This window comes from Carcharodon carcharias, chromosome 15 (assembly GCF_017639515.1).
Source record: "Carcharodon carcharias isolate sCarCar2 chromosome 15, sCarCar2.pri, whole genome shotgun sequence".
NCBI lineage: Eukaryota > Metazoa > Chordata > Chondrichthyes > Lamniformes > Lamnidae > Carcharodon > Carcharodon carcharias.
In genome coordinates this window covers 45,059,771-45,076,250 of record NC_054481.1, presented here as the reverse complement: position 1 = coordinate 45,076,250, position 16,480 = coordinate 45,059,771, and positions in this window count along the sequence as shown.

The window sequence follows — 16,480 nt, the reverse complement described above, 5'->3', positions numbered from 1 at the left end:
TCCATGTGGTGTAAGTACACCCACAGTGCTGTTAGGAAGGGCGTTCCAGAATTTTGACCCAGCGACAGTGAAGGAATAGTGATGTGTTTCCAAGTCAGGTTGGTGAGTGACTTGGAGGGGAACTTCTCGATGGTGGTGTTCCCATCTATCTGCTGCCCTTGTCCTTCTAGGTGATAGTGGTCGTGGGTTTGGAAGGTGCTGTCTCAGGAGCCTTGGTGAATTCCTGCAGTGCATCTTGTAGTTGGTACACACTGCTGCTACTGTGTGCCGGTGGTGGAGGGAGTGAATGTTCGTGGATGTGGTGCCAATTGAGTGGGTTGCTTTGTCCTGGACGGTGTCAAGCTTCTTAAATGTTGTGGGAGCTGCACTCAACCAGGCAAGTGGGGAGTATTCCATCACTATTGACTCGTGCCTTGTAGATGGCGGACAGGCTTTGGGGAGCCAGGAGGTGAGTTACTCATCTCAGGATTCCTAGCTCCTGACCTGCTCTTGTTGCCACAGTATTTATATGGCTAGTCCAGTTCAGTTTCTGGTCAATTTAACACCCAGGATGTTGATAGTGGGGGTTCAGTGATGGTAATGACATTGAATGTCAAGGAGCGATGGTTAGATTCTCTCTTGTTGGAGATGGTTATTGCCTGACACTTGTGTGGTGCCATTTCGATGTGTACTTTAACAAAGACAGTTCCACATAATGACATCAAAATCTTAAGGCATTGTTTCTCTTTCAGGTGTTGATCTACCCACTGCAGGTTTCCAACTATCACAAGTGTGGGATTCAGAGCCACAACAACTCACATTTATATAGTGCCTTTAACATGGATACTAGGACACGTGACCAAAGGAAGAGTAAAGGGGTAAGTTTTAAACAGCCACTTCAAAGAGAGCGAAGTAAAGAGCCAAGCAAGGTTAACAAAGGGAGTTCTGTAGTTAGGGCCTAGGCAGGTGAAGGCATGTCCACCAATGATGTATGTGTTGAAAATCAGGTATGCACAAGAGACTATAATTGAATGAGCATAAAGTGCTACAGGGGTTATGGAGCTGGAGAAAGTTACAGAGATAGGGAAGGGAGAGGCAATAGAGGGAGTTGAACACAAGGGTGAGAATTTTCAAATTTGAGTATTGCTGAAAAAAGACATTTTGTTGAAATGTTTCGTCTTGCACCAATCAGGACAATTGTAAAAATACCAATGTTAGGGGAAGCAATAACTTTCTACTGCATGAGAAGAGAGTCCTGATTGGTTAGCAAGTGGACTTTGTTTGGTAGAGGTGTTACCATGGAGAATGCACCAGTTAATGGTGACTGACAGTTAACTGCCAAACATTGTTTGAAATTTAAACCAGGCAGCTTGACTCTGATTAGTCAAGGCATTGCCCTGAGAAAAAAAACAGTGAATAACTATCAATTACTTTGTTTAGCTGAAACGGGTGCAACGTGTGTACATATTCTTTTTGTCTGCAAAGAACAGGGCCCTATGTGTGTAGCTTCTAGTACACATAAGTCTGCCAAACTGCGAGCCTGAGTGACAATCTTAAATTGGTTGTCAACGTAATTTTTAGCACACTGGCACTGAAATTCATATACCACATTACTCATTTGTGTGATAGGCAGAATGTCTTTTTGGCTTGATGGCAGCATCCTGTTAGTGGCGCATACCACTATTGTTGCTACTGCATAGTAGCAGCGTGAAACAGCTAGCTTTACCTGTTGCTCAAAGTTGAGAGATACCTTGCCCTTCCAGGTAGGTAGATTGGGCACTTTTCAGGGCCGAAAGTGACAGCCTTAGCCCGTTCATGAGTTTGCGTGATTTACAGCATGAAATGATCTGATCAAGAAAGGCATTATCCCACAGGATGTCTTTGATGTGCCCTATTTCAGCATCAAACTTGCATGATGAGCAAACTGCTTGGGCCCTATTTACATGGTTGCCGATAAGGCCAATTTGGGAGCACGTGGAGCTGTAAGAATCCCAATGCATGTATTGGCTAGTGAAGGTAGGCTTGCGGTAGACCCTAAAAGGCTCAATGACCTCTTTCGCTCTGGCAAGATGCATGCAACCACCCAACCCTCAGGACAAATCTCAGGGCATGTACTCTCCAGCAGACACATCACTTGAGGACCCTTAGGCCACATGCTACACCTGATTTTGGGAGGGGTGTGTGCCCTTGGTATTTACTCATCCCTCAGAATAGCTCAGAGCCATAGCATTGCTGAGGAGCTTCCACCACTGATACATGCACCTTCTAATGGATAAGGGTCAATGTCATTGGCCAAAGAAGACTGCAGTGCCTTATCTCACTCTCTTTTGTGTTAGCAGGAGAAACAGGCACACAGTGCCTGGGGAATGGCGATGACAAGTGGCGGGGTTCCCTACGACCAGAGGATAATGCCAATGGAGGAAAGAGCAGGATTCTGGATGTGGGAAAATCAGGCCTGGCAAGATGGGAATCCATGGTGCAGATGGTGATTATAGAGGTCAAAATGTTCAATTGGATGTGCATTGTCATCCCTTCAATAGCATGCCGAGCACAGAGCTGCATTGGGAAGCCTCAAAATTGCTCTCCTAGGCTGGTTCTTGTGTCTCCCACAAGTGCAGGTGTTCACCCAATGGCACCCTCTCCAACTCCCTCCAAAGCCCAAGAGCAAACTCTCAAAACCAAGGAAGCACCATCACACCTGACAAGCGCATTGTCCAGCAGTGTAGATTCTCTCACCTCGGTGAGTCCTGGTAGGCATTTAGATAGGGTGGCACTGAGTGCAGAGCATGGCTCAAGTGTTCAGGTGGTGGTGTCAGAGGCAGTTCCCCTCCAAGGAGGAAGGGCAGATGGAGCCATGCTTAGCTTGATAGAGATGTAGGGCCTCAGGAGGAAAGGAGGCTCTACCTGGAACAGCAGCAGGAGATGTGCTCCACATGTCCAAGTTCCCTGAGGCAGTGCAAGGTTATGGGCTGAGGATGGAGGAGTCCACCCAGCTCATTTGCATCACCATGGTTCAAGTCAATGAGTGCATGAGCTCCAACATAAAGTGGCCAACTTTGTGGAGAGCCATATGTGGCATCACTCTGAGTGGGTGCAAGAGCAGTGCACTGGCATAAACAGGATGCTTGCAACTCTGTAGCCTGGAGCAATCAGTTACCTTGGTGGCGCAGAGATGTCTGGAGTGGATGCCAGTTGCATACCAATTGGTGTTCCCCTCCATCAGGAGCACCAGACGAGGGCTGAGGATGTCACAGAGGAGGATGAGGACACCACCCCTCAAGGGCACCTTCATTATCCTCAGCCTCCTTGGCTCCTCTGACTGTAAGAGCCTCTGTGCAGAAGGGCTAAATGACAGAGGCTGTCCCTGAAAAGGTGCAGTTGCAACAGCCTACAAAACCTGATCCCTACGGGCACCTCCACAACGTGGATGACTGCCACAAGCATCTTCACCACCGCAGGCAGAGGCCAGGTGAACAGGCTGCCTCCACCTCTTCTGAGGGTACAAGAGAAAACTGCATAGGAGTGGCTAAGTGTGGAGGTCACCTCATCATAGAACGTATTGTTTGGGTCACTGGGGTTTCTTCTCACTGTCTATGTGCATTGTTTCCCTTTCTTATCATTTTATAACTAATCACACTTCAAGACACATGCCTAAGACTCCTTTCATTGGCAGTGTGGCAAAAAAAAGTGGTATGAGGTGGCGAAGGAGGGAGATCAAGGAGAGGGCCAAGGTTCTAGGCATATGTGCATCATCAATGCTAAGCCTGCATCTTAAATGGATGTGTTAGCACAGTAACCTCAGAGTGACTTGCATCCCATGCTCTTCATCCTGGGACAGAGGGACAAAGTTCCTGAATCAAAAGACTCATGACATCCTGGAGAGACTTTTGTATCCTTCCCCATGCCTGGCCACGTCCTTGTGCAACCGGGGCACCTTGGTATTCTGCATCTTCCCCCTACACCTTCACTTCCCCCTCCTCCCCCACGTCCTGCTCCTCCTGTTACTCTGATGAGCTATCTTGTTGCAGGGTTTCACTGTCCATAGGCTCACTCCTCTTTGGAGGGCCATGTTATGGAGATGCAGCAATGTGCGAGATGCAGCAGACCACTACAGTGAGTGAGACCCTAGCAGGAGTATATTGCATGGAACCTCCAGAGCGGTCCAGGCACTGTTATGCACCTTCAGAAGCCTGCTCAATAGTTGTCCTTTTAAGCAGATGGCCTTGGTTATATTACCTTTGAGCCTCTATCTGTGGGCTCTTGTTAATGGGGGGAGAGGGTGAGTAGCCATCTCCTCAAAGGATATCTCTTGTCCCCTAGAATCCATCCTGGGACTTTGGGGGTTACAGTGAAGAATTCCGGCAGCCTGGAATGCCAGAGAATGAAGGAGTCATGTCAGCTACCACGATAGCGAGCACAGATATGGAGGAAGCTCTTGTGGTAAAGACCAGATAAACATTGAAGGAATGGAAACCTTTCCTGTTGAATCTCACTGGCCCGTTATTGGGTACCTTGAAGGCACATGGGTGCAAAAGATAATGCTTTGCACCTGGGGGAATCCAGCATTAGCAGCAAAACCCAAAGCCCCGTGTCCTTGCAAGGGCTCTTTTTACTAGGGGGAGGGGGTGAGTAGACATCTCATCAAGGGATATCTCTCATCCCCTAGAATCCATCCTGGGACTTTGGGGGTTACAGTGAAGATTTCCGGCAGCCTGGACTGCCAGAGAACGAAGGAGTCATGGCAGCTACCAGGATAGCGAGCACAGATATGGGGGAAACTCTTGTGGTATAGCCCCGTTAAACATTGAAGGAATGGAAGCCTTTTCTGTTGAATCTCACTGGTGGTTATTGGGTGCCTAGAATGCACATGGGTGCAATCGATGATGCCTTGCACCTGGGGGAATCTAGCAATGGTGGTGAAACCAAATGCCCCGTGTCCCTGTGAGGGCTTGGCTATCATGAAATGAATGTACTGAGCGATTCTCACAAAAAGGTCGTCAGTAATCTGCGAGATGCAGCAATGTGCTGTCATTTGCAAGATGCCACCTATGTCTGCAGCAGTTCCTTGGAAGGAGCTAGAGGTGAAGAAGTTCAAGATCATAGTGACAGTCACCAGTAACCAGTGCTGTGACATTCGAGGTCTTCAGTGACAAGGGAACAGATGTCTGACCATCTACCTGAAGAGTCGCAGTCTCCTGTGGCACTGGCTCTTGGCCAACTCCAGGTAGCTCCTTCTTGAGTTGTAGATTTTACGTGGAAGGTATGGGCTTTGGGTCCTTCCTGCCTTTCATTCATCTCCTCTGCCTTCATGCTGGGGCTTCACCCTTCTTGTGGAAAGTGTTGCACCTCATGACCACGGGGCCCAAAATCTGAGAATTGTGCCCCCATTGCCAGCTGCTGATTCCTTGTGCTCAGCTGGGTGCCCAGTTTTCCTTGGCTGCCTTGTCCCCTGCTCTTCAGCCCAAACCACGTCCCCCCCAATGCCAGGAGGGTGACAACCTTCTGCATTGCCTGAACCCCTACTTCCTACTCTCCCTGTCACTTGCACAGCACAATGGGCACCTGAATCCCAGTTGCTGAGTTCCCTCTGCGCCATTGAAACTTTATGGCTCCAGGGTAATTTTGTGGATTGGACTGGATTCCCACTCTGTACTCATCTCCTTTCACTTGGTTTACCTCAGACAGTACATGTAGCCCATGCATCCCCATGAAACTCTTAACTCCCTCTGTTGACAAGCTCTTAATAAGCTCTCCAAGTACCATCCTGGTGAACATGGCTGGTGTCTGGAACAGCATCAAAAAACCTGTATGCCAGGCCGTGCTATTATTTTTAGGCTCTGTCTGCCTCCATTTCCATCCCAGGTGGAGCCCAAAAATTCAGCCCTGGTATGTATGGGTGCTCTCCCATTCTTATTGTGTAGGCTGTAAGAGCCCATAAAACCCTTCTAACCACCTAGGACTAACATCCTATCAGCTGATAAAAAGATGGTTACATGCATGGAAGGAATATTTATGTCATGGCCTGTCAAACTCTTAATCAGCCTGTGAATCTAATTTAGATAAAAATACTGAAAAATTCCTCTTACCCTCAAAGATATTCAAAAATGTTCCAGGAGACCATAGAGACTGGAAATCACACACCACACCGCCCCCTCTCATCCACCCACTGTCTGCCCTCTCAGTTAAACTTAAAAGATTTCATTGCATTATTTCAAAGAGCAGCAAGGGAATTATTCCCAGTATCCCGGCCTGTAGAAACATCAACATTATTTGTCATTATCACATTGTTGTTTGTGAGAGCTTTCTGTGCATAGTTGACTGCCGTGTTTCCTACATTACAATGGCGTCTAAACTTCAAAGGTACTTCATTGGCTGTAAAGAGCTTTGAGACGTCCGGTGGTCATGAAAGGCTGTGTATAAGTGTGTCTCTTTTTTATATGCAGGTATGTCAGCCATATTCAGGAGTCATCCAGCCAACTTTCAATGTTTTCAGTGAATCTGCACTCATTGCATGAGCCAGGAAATAGATAGATGACTCTGAAATACCCCCTAACACCTAACCTAATTCCATGCTTAAATAACATAATCATAGAATCTCCCTAATCACCTAACTCAAATAATCTATCCATAAGGCCCAAATCTAATTATTTAATTACTGTAATGGCCTCAATCAAATCTCCTGGAATTCTACTCTTTTTGATAGTAAATTTCTTCAGCTCTTTAAATCTATTATGACTTTTAAAGCCTTTTAAAGTAGATATCAATCAAGTGACATTTGTCTGTCTGTTTTTCTCTCCACAGGTGCTGTCAGGCCTGCTGAGTTTTTCCAGCATTTTTTGTTTTTGTTTCAGATTTCCAGCATCCATAGTATTTTGTCTTACCTGACTCTTTTCTGAAGCTATTTCAGGGCCTTCTAACCATCTAGATTTCCAACATTGGCAGAATTTTACTTCTATCTAACTAATGGCATACACCATTGGATGCCCTGATACAGCAAAATCTGACAGAATAATTCATTGCATTAAAATTACAAATTTTCTTTTGTTATAATAAGCTGCCACGTAGCTTAAAATCTCAACTAATACTAGTGTTCCAAAGTAAGATACTTTATATCTTATCACTATGTGAGGGGACCAAAACTGGATAAAACTTTCTAAATGAAGCCTAAGCAAGGCCTTATACAAAGGCAGAATAGCAATTTTTGTTTTATATTTATGAAATCAATTTGATGACTCACTTTAGAGCACAACGATGAATACTAAGTGCAACCCACTTGATTTTACAAAATTGCAGTCACATTTGTTATTTTCAGATTCAATATCGCTACACTTTCTTGAAGCAAAAAACAAGCCAACTTTTTTTAAAAAGGCTCATCAAATTTCACAAACTAAAATAAGGAAGAAAATCATCTATTAGATATTTCATGAAGTAAATAAATAGTGTGGAAATAAATTACAGGGATAAGGGAGGGGCTGTTTCTCTAGTTGTTCTTGGTTTTGTATATGGAACCACATAAATGATTTGAATGCTCTTCTGGTCATTTGGTATTCCCTATGCAGCTCATCCTTCTGGCGTTTGTTAGATTTTTCTGATGTAGTACCTGCAAAGGAGGTTTACTTGTTCGCAAGTATAAAGCCGAGTGCCTTACAGAGGGATACCAGCTAGCTTGTGAGAGCAGACAACGGATTATGTGTTGTTTGAAAAGAAAATTTGCAACAAGGTCACAGATATAAAGTATCTTATTTTGGAACACTAGTATTAATTGAGATTTTATGCTACGTGGCAGCTTAGTATAACAAAAGAAAATTTGTAATTTTAATGCAATGAATTATTCTGTCAGATTTTGCTGTATCAGGGCATCCAATGATACATGCCATTGTTTAGACAGAAGTAAAATTCTGCCAATGTTGGAAATCTGAAAGAAAAGCAGAAATCGCTGGAAACACTCAGCAGCTCAGGGAGCATCTGTGGAGAGAGAAACAGAGTCAACTTTTAAGGTCAATGACCTTTTGTCAGAGTTTTGCTGCCAGACTTGGCTGGGCTTAATTTTTCGTTTGGCGGGCGGGCGCGGACCCGATCGCGCGCCGCCATTTTGTGCGGGTGGGCCAATTAAGGCCCGCCCAGCACATTTCGCACTCCTGTAGAGAGCGGGACTTTTAAAATTGCATTGGGCATGTACAGACCGCCGGTTCCAATGGGGAACCGGCAGTCTGTATAAAGAAAGGCCAGGCAGCCTCCTTTAGGCTGATCACCATGGCCAGCTCCAGGTTGCACTGTAGGGGGTCTGCACAGCAGTGGTAGAGGGAAGGCCAGAGGAGGAGGGCAGGCTGTAGGGTAGGCCAGCGGAGGACCAATGTGCCCCTCGTTTCTCTGTTGACTGCCTTGCTGCCCTTGTTGAGGAGGTGGCAGCACGGCGAGAGGTCCTGTTTCCCCAGGATGGGAGGAGGAGGGTCCCCCACGTGACGAAGTGGGCCTGGCAGGAGGTGGCAGAGGTCGTCAGCTCCAGGGATGTTGTGCGGCAAACATGGATCCAGTGCTGCAAGTACTTCAATGATTTGTTGCGCTCTGGAAGGGTGAGTACCATGTTGGCCTTGGCCATTTAACTCAGCAGGTAGCCTTAGCCTTTGAGGCTCCCCCCCCACCATGTCTTAGTGTTGTTACTGCATTGGGCATTTGGTGCACGCTGGGTGGGTAAGCAGATAGTGACCACGCTTACATCAGCCTTAGTGGTTGATGAGAAGATGGATTCTGCCCAAACCATGTGTTGTTGTTTGTTGCACTTGAGTAGTCTGGGGACAACCTGCAGGAGAGGCAGCTAGGCACACACTCAGAACTCCAACACATGTCTTATTGACGGTGATGAGATGGTGGAAGGGGAGCCTTAAGGTGTCATGGCCAAGAGCCATCTAGTGGCCTCAGCACTGCACCTAGTTGCACCTCCTTGCCATGGGTGCTAAGACCTGTGTGTTATTGAAAGTGATGGATGCTGAATGTGTCCAAGGTGGCCGTTGGGGAAGGGGGTTGGGAGCAGCCATACTATCTTTTGGTGACTGATCACTGGTAGTGTGGACAGGAGCTGCTGGAGGCCTCAGATGGGCCACTGTGGTTGGGGTGCGGCATGCGCGTGCACAGTACATGAGTGATTAGCCCCAATAAATGGTGTTCTCTGTTCTGCAGGTGAAAAATGCACACAACATCCATGAGCGTTCACACATTAGTGGTGGCGAGCCCATGTTCCACATACTCACCTGATTTGAAGAACAAGCCATGGAGCTGGAAAGGAGCCAAGTGGCCAGGTCAGCAGTTGTCGGTGAGGCTGGGGTGCAGATGCCTGCAGTCCCATCCACTCTGTCTTCCCACCATCCAAAGCACTGATGATTGCTGCAATCGTTAATGCGGCAACACTGCTCATTCACAGACTGATACAGTCAGACATGTGGGTCATACACAAAGATCCCTCAGCCCCTTGAGGATGTGCGTCTCCAGCACCTTCCAAAGTCACCTTATCCCATTTCTCACCACTATCCCCATGGCCCACCATGCCATGGCATCGCTGCTGCACATCCATATACTTATTGCATCTTAGGAAGGTTTGTACTTCCACCACCCTTTCAGCCAGTGCGCCCCACATTACTCTGTCCAAAAGATCCTTAGCACCTCACCTGTCAACCTCATGGCACTCAAATAAATGCCACCAGGTTAGTCATCTCTCTGCCAAGGGGAAATGTTGCCTTCTGTCCACCCAGTCTATGCCCCTCATAACGGTATGAATGTCAATAATGTGACCTGTCAATCTCCTGTGCTCCACGGCAAATGTCACAAGTGTATGCAATGTTTCCTCATAACTCCAGCTCTCCAGGCCAGCACGCATCCTGGTCAGGAACCTCTGTACTCTCTCCACTCCAATGCATCCCTCCCATGAAGCGCAGATCACTGAACACAGAACTGTAGCTGTGGCCTTAACAGCGTTTTCTGCACTTGCAACATGACCTCCCTTTTCCTACATTCTATTCCTCGGCTAATAAAGGCAAGTCTGGCTTTTACCTCGTTAAATGCCTTATATTCCTGTTCTGCTACCTTAATAGGTCTGCCCAGCAAGGTCTGTGTAATCATCCTCACTTTCCATGGTCCTACCATTTCTCCTGTATTCCCGTACCTTATTTGTTTTGCTCAAGTGCATAACCTCACTCTTATCCACATAATATTCCATGTGGCATTCCTTAGGCCATCTGATCAGCCTGTCTGTATGCATGTGTAATGTTTGGGCCTCCTCTTGACTATTTACCACCCTACCAATGTTTGTCTCCTTAGGTTCTTCAAGGTTATGAGCTGGGGAGGAAAGGGATGAATTGTGTTACTGACTGAACGCTAACTGATTCACTGTCCTTGTTGTTAATTTCAGCATCTGTCAGGAAAATGTCCAGACTCCCCCTTCCACACCTGAGGGGTGTCAGTTGCACGAGCGTCCCATCATTTCAGCGAGCCAGGCACCAGTGCAGTGACTACCACATCAGTGGGGAATGTAACATCGGCTAGTGTCCCGGAGCACAGTGGAGAGGGCACTCCACAATCACTGGAGGAGATGGCACAGACAGAGAGTGCCGATGGCACCAACAGCTGGAGGACTGCAGGGGGCCAGGCACATGCTAAGTCAGGCTGTGATGATGTGCCTCTGGAGATGTCCGCCATGCAGCAGCTGCAGGAAAAGCAGCCAGCTGTGCAGGAACGTCTGGCAGTGTTGCATGAGAGTGTGCTTCACTTGGTCTCTGTGGTGGAGGAATCCAGGCAGAATGTCAGTGATGGCATGAACCTCATGTCAGAGTGTCAGGCTTCCTCCATGGAGAGATTGGCGACTCTCAAGGAGAGGGGCTTCCAACGGATTGATCAGCTTCTGATGGGGTTACGCTCGGACCTGCAAGCCCCCACAGCGCTACTGGCCAGAGGTGGTCATTGGCAATGTGGGAGATGTTCTGGGCATCAAGTGTCCCAGCTCGGTGCCCATCCATCTGTGGTGAGCAGGGAGGTCCAAAGTGACCTCATGTCGGCGCAGCAGCTGCCTGTCATCTGTGCGAGCTCCTCTCAGGGTGCTCTAGATGAGGGCAGCAGCTTCTCCGCCCCTCTTCCAGTGACCGTTGCATCAGTTGGAGGTTGCAACAACTGGGGAGGTACTAGTTCTGGAACTGGCCCATCCCTCCCAGGAGGGGCCAGCACAGGCTCCACGGGCCAGAGGACGTCCGCCAAGGTCATCGAGGCCAACGGGGCAGCAGAGTCAGCAGCCTGTCTCATAAGCCACTCCGAGCGATGGGGTGGCACCAAGATGAGGCACCCGCAAACATAAGCATAAGGCATGTTAGGCACACCACGGGTTTCTCACTGGTGCTTTTTTGTTGGCCCTAGATTAGGAAATTTATATTTGTCAACATTGGAGCAATGCTTTGTTTGATTTTTGTGGCACCATCTGATGGATGGATGGGAATAAAGTCCACATTTGTTAACATGGCTGAAGGTGTCTCCCTTGTGCTGCATTTGTATGTTTCACAGACATATCATGAGTGTTTGAGTGGACATTGATGTTTCTGTACTAAGCCCTTAGTTGCAGCTGATGAAGTGGAAGATGTAGCACTTATGTGCTGCATATGGATGTGCCAGGCAGTGCTGGTCCTGCAGATCCATTCGTGTGGAGCTAGCTGAATTCGTTGGATTAAAGTCTCCTGGATGTTCCTGCCTCCTTGGTGTAGATGCGGGTCGGCGTGCTGCCCCTCATTATTGCCCTCATCCTCTGAACCACTGCTGGAGTCATCGTGTGCAGCCGCATCCATTGCATCAAGGTTTTCATCGTCCACTGCATCCCCCCTTTCCAGCGCAAGATTGTGCAGAGTGCAGCATGCAATCACTATCACAGAGTGCAATCTGGGGGGGCACTGGAGTGCGCCCCCTGAGTGGTCCAGCCATTGGAAGCGCATCTTTAGAAGACCGATGGCTGTTTCCACCACAGCCCTTGTGGAGCCGTGGTTCCTATTGTAGCGCTCCTCAGCTTCTGTTCTTTGATAGCAGAGAGACATCATGAGCCACTTTCTGAGGGGATAACCCTTGTCACTCACCAGCGATCCATCCAGCTGAGCTGGAGCACTGAAGAGTCCCGGCACCTGGGACTGTCTGAGGATGTGGGTGTTGTGGGAGCTGTCTGGGTACCTTGCACAAACTTGCAGAATCTGCATCCTGTGATCGCACCATCTGCACGTTCATGAAGTGGAAGCCCTTCCTGTTGACTAAGGCACCAAGCTCACCTACTGGCGCCTTGATGGCCACATGTGTGCAGTCTATAGCACCCTGGACACGGGGGAATCCAGCAATGGCCGCGAAGCTGTGCCTGACTTGCCTGGTCGCAGCGGAAGTGGATGAAGGTCAATGCACGTCTGAACAGAGCATCTGTAACCTGCTTGACAAAAGTGTGGATGGCTGATTAGGAGACATCACAAAGATCACCCACCGAGCCCTGGACGGAGCCAGATGCATAGAAGTGGAGGGCAACTGTGACCTTCAGTGCTTCTGGCATGGGGTGTCCGCCCACACAGTTAGGAGAGATCTCAGGGCCAATCATCTGACAGATGTAGTTGACCGTTTCCCTTGAGAGACGGAGCCTCCTTCGGCACTGCATCTCAGACATATTGAGGTAGCTGCTTCGCCATCTGTATACTCTGGCGGCAGGATAGTGGCATCTTCTGCGGCCCCTTCCACCTTGGACTAGCTCTTGGCCCTGTGCCCTTTGTACCTGCACCTGGCCTCCCAAAGGTGGCTCCCCTGGAGGCTGATTGTCTAATCCTGGCCTCCTCTTTAATCTAGCTCTCCCTTCCTCCTCAGAGGAGCTACCTCCAGTGGAGATGTCAGAACCCATACTCAGGCTAAATGGAGGCCTCCGGAAAGCTGCAGGCCTGAGAAAGATTACTGACTGCAGAGTGCTGAGCTGAAGCTTCAAAGTACGGAGAAAGCAGCTGGATTTTGTTCTGAAGGGCTGCAGATCACACAGGCAAATTGAAAATACTTGCTGCAATAAATACTTCACATTAAGCATTGACATCCCCACTGAGCCCACATATCCCACCCGTGGATGAGTCTTGTTAAAAAGTCACTTACCTTCCTGCCCGTTGTGCCTGTGTGCTGAGCTGAAGATCGCACGGGTGCCTCAAAATCGGCGTCGATTGCCGAGTTAAGGGCCTTACCAAGCCTTTTAATTAATGGCGGGTGCGCGTCGCACTTCATCGCGTGCCCACCCAGCTAAATATCGCAATGGCGTGCGGTGATGTTGGGACGCTCGCCCGATGTCAGCGTGTGCCATTTTAAGTGCTGACATGTGGGGTTTGCCCCCTGCACGTCACCAGAAAATTCTAAAACAAAAACAGAATTACCTGGAAAAACTCAGCAGGTCTGGCAGCATCAGCGGAGAAGAAAAGAGTTGACGTTTCGAGTCCTCATGACCCTTCGACAGAACTTGAGTTCGAGTCCAAGAAAGAGTTGAAATATAAGCTGGTTTAAGGTGTGTGTGTGGGGGGCGGAGAGATAGAGAGACAGAGAGATGGGGGGGGGGGGGTGCAGTGGTTGTAGGGACAAACAAGCAGTGATAGAAGCAGATCATCAAAAGATGTCAACGACAATAGTACAATAGAACACATAGGTGTTAAAGTTAAAGTTGGTGATATTATCTAAACGAATGTGCTAATTAAGAATGGATGGTAGGGCACTCAAGGTATAGCTCTAGTGGGGTTTTTTTTTTTATTTATTTTTTTTATATAATGGAAATAGGTGGGAAAAGGAAAATCTTTATAATTTATTGGAAGAAAAAAAAGGGGGAAGGGGGAAACAGAAAGGGGGTGGGGATGGGGGAGGGAGCTCACGACCTAAAGTTGTTGAATTCAATATTCAGTCCGGAAGGCTGTAAAGTCCCTAGTCGGAAAATGAGGTGTTGTTCCTCCAGTTTGCGTTGGGCTTCACTGGAACAATGCAGCAAGCCAAGGACAGACATGTGGGCAAGAGAGCAGGGTGGAGTGTTAAAATGGCAAGCGACAGGGAGGTTTGGGTCATTCTTGCGGACAGACCGCAGGTGTTCTGCAAAGCAGTCGCCCAGTTTACGTTTGGTTTCTCCAATGTAGAGGAGACCACATTGGGAGCAACGAATGCAGTAGACTAAGTTGGGGGAAATGCAAGTGAAATGCTGCTTCACTTGAAAGGAGTGTTTGGGTCCTTGGACGGTGAAGAGAGAGGAAGTGAAGGGGCAGGTGTTGCATCTTTTGTGTGGGCATGGGGTGGTGCCATAGGAGGGGGTTGAGGAGTAGGGGGTGATGGAGGAGTGGACCAGGGTGTCCCGGAGGGAGCGATCCCTACGGAATGCCGATAAGGGGGGGTGAAGGGAAGATGTGTTTGGTGGTGGCATCATGCTGGAGTTGGCGGAAATGGCGGAGGATGATCCTTTGAATGCGGAGGCTGGTGGGGTGATAAGTGAGGACAAGGGGGACCCTATCATGTTTCTGGGAGGGAGGAGAAGGCGTGAGGGCGGATGCGCGGGAGATGGGCTGGACACGGTTGAGGGCCCTGTCAACGACCGTGGGTGGAAAACCTCGGTTAAGGAAGAAGGAGGACATGTCAGAGGAACTGTTTTTGAATGTAGCATCATCGGAACAGATGCGACGGAGGCGAAGGAACTGAGAGAATGGGATGGAGTCCCATTTTTTTTTTTACCAGAAAATTCTGCCTGCTGAGTATTTCCAGCATTTTCAGTTTTATGCCATTAGTTAGACTTGAGCCTGCACCCTAAGCTCAAAACTATTTTGATCACAAAATTTATGTAAGAGTGAGCTGATAACAATGGAGTAAAGGAACACAGCATTCGGCACCTTGCTGAACAAGGATCTCCTTAAACAATGAAATTTAACAATTGGGAACTAAATAGTAGAAGGGCTGAGAAATATGTTTAATTGAAGATGGTGAATTCAATGTCAAATCAGGTATAGAAAGTTAAACACAGTGAGAGAAAGACTGCATCCAAAGGGAAAGAAAGGAGGCAAAGTTAAAATAACAAAAAAAATGCAATATTTGACATTATTAAAATCTTAAACGATTCATAGTGTGAAGGAATGAGACTCCACACTTGCAATACTTACTTTTTGATGGTCAGAGAGGTTGATTGGCAGTCATTAACATACATCATGTCATTAAAGAGTACTTAACACTCATAATTACTAGCCCTGAATATCCACTGCGAATTTAGTTCAAATCTATTGCACAAATGCAAATGATAATGCATATCAATGCTGAGTGAGAAAGCAAAGTGTTGTTTATACAAAGCCAGCAGCAGAGTCACACACTCGGACAGTAACTTTTGGATATTCTAATCCCCAATTTACTTAGAACTGTACTTTCAAAATCCCAACTGTCTAGCCTTTGCCCTTTGTTCACCACAACATTTCTGCAGCTACTGAGTTGCCTAACCACAACCTCACCTCCACATTTGGTCCCCTAGTCCCAATAAAACCATTACTCTTACTTACCCTGGCTTTTCCCCCTAGTACAGTCCTTATCTCTGCTCCCTATGTTTAAGGAATGCAGACCTGAAAGGATATGACAGACAACTGGTTTAGCCATCCTCCACCAGATCTGGCTGGATCACTTGGGTCCTGCTTTCATCTGTTTAAATCTGCTCAGTGTTCCAGGATCATCCTGAAATGTGAAGATGACTCTGCTTCTTTTCTCTACTGAAAAATCATCTTCTTAAAATCCCTGTCCCTGTCTCCTCCACCCTCACTTTCAAAAGTAAGTATAAGCAGCTCAAGGACTTCTTTGTCACTAAGATCAAGACCATCCGATCAGATGCCTCTACCTTGTCTCTCCTTTTCACTTGTCTAAACCTCCTCTAATGCTCCTCCTACCCTTGCCCTCAGCTCACATATTTCTGTAGCTTCTCTCCTATTTCCTGTCATGCTTTCTCTCAGCTCATCTTGTCCATGAGACCCACCTCATATTCCCTCGATCCTATTCCCACTAAACTGCCAACCACCCAACTTCCCCTCCTGGTCTCCATGTTAGTCAATATTTTTAATGTTTCTTTGGGTGTTGTCTCTCTCTCTCTCTCTCCTTCATAGTCACCTCTCCACAAAAAACAAACCTTTGATCCCACTATCCTTGCTAACTACAATACCATCTCTGACTTTTTTTCCTTTCCAAAGTCCTTGAATGTGCTGTCGCCTTCTAAACCCATTCCCATTTCCCTGGATCCTCATGTTTGAATTGCTCCAAACAGATTTTTGCCACTGTCATGATACTGAAACAGCCCTTATCAAACCAGCAAATGACATTCTATGTAACTGTGACAAAGGTGAATTTTTCCTCCTTGTCCTTCTCAACCTGTCTGCAACTTTTGACATGGTTGACCACACCATTCTCCTTCAATGCCCTTCCACTGTTGCCCAGCTGTGTAAGACTGCTCTCACCTGATTCCATTCTTATCTAT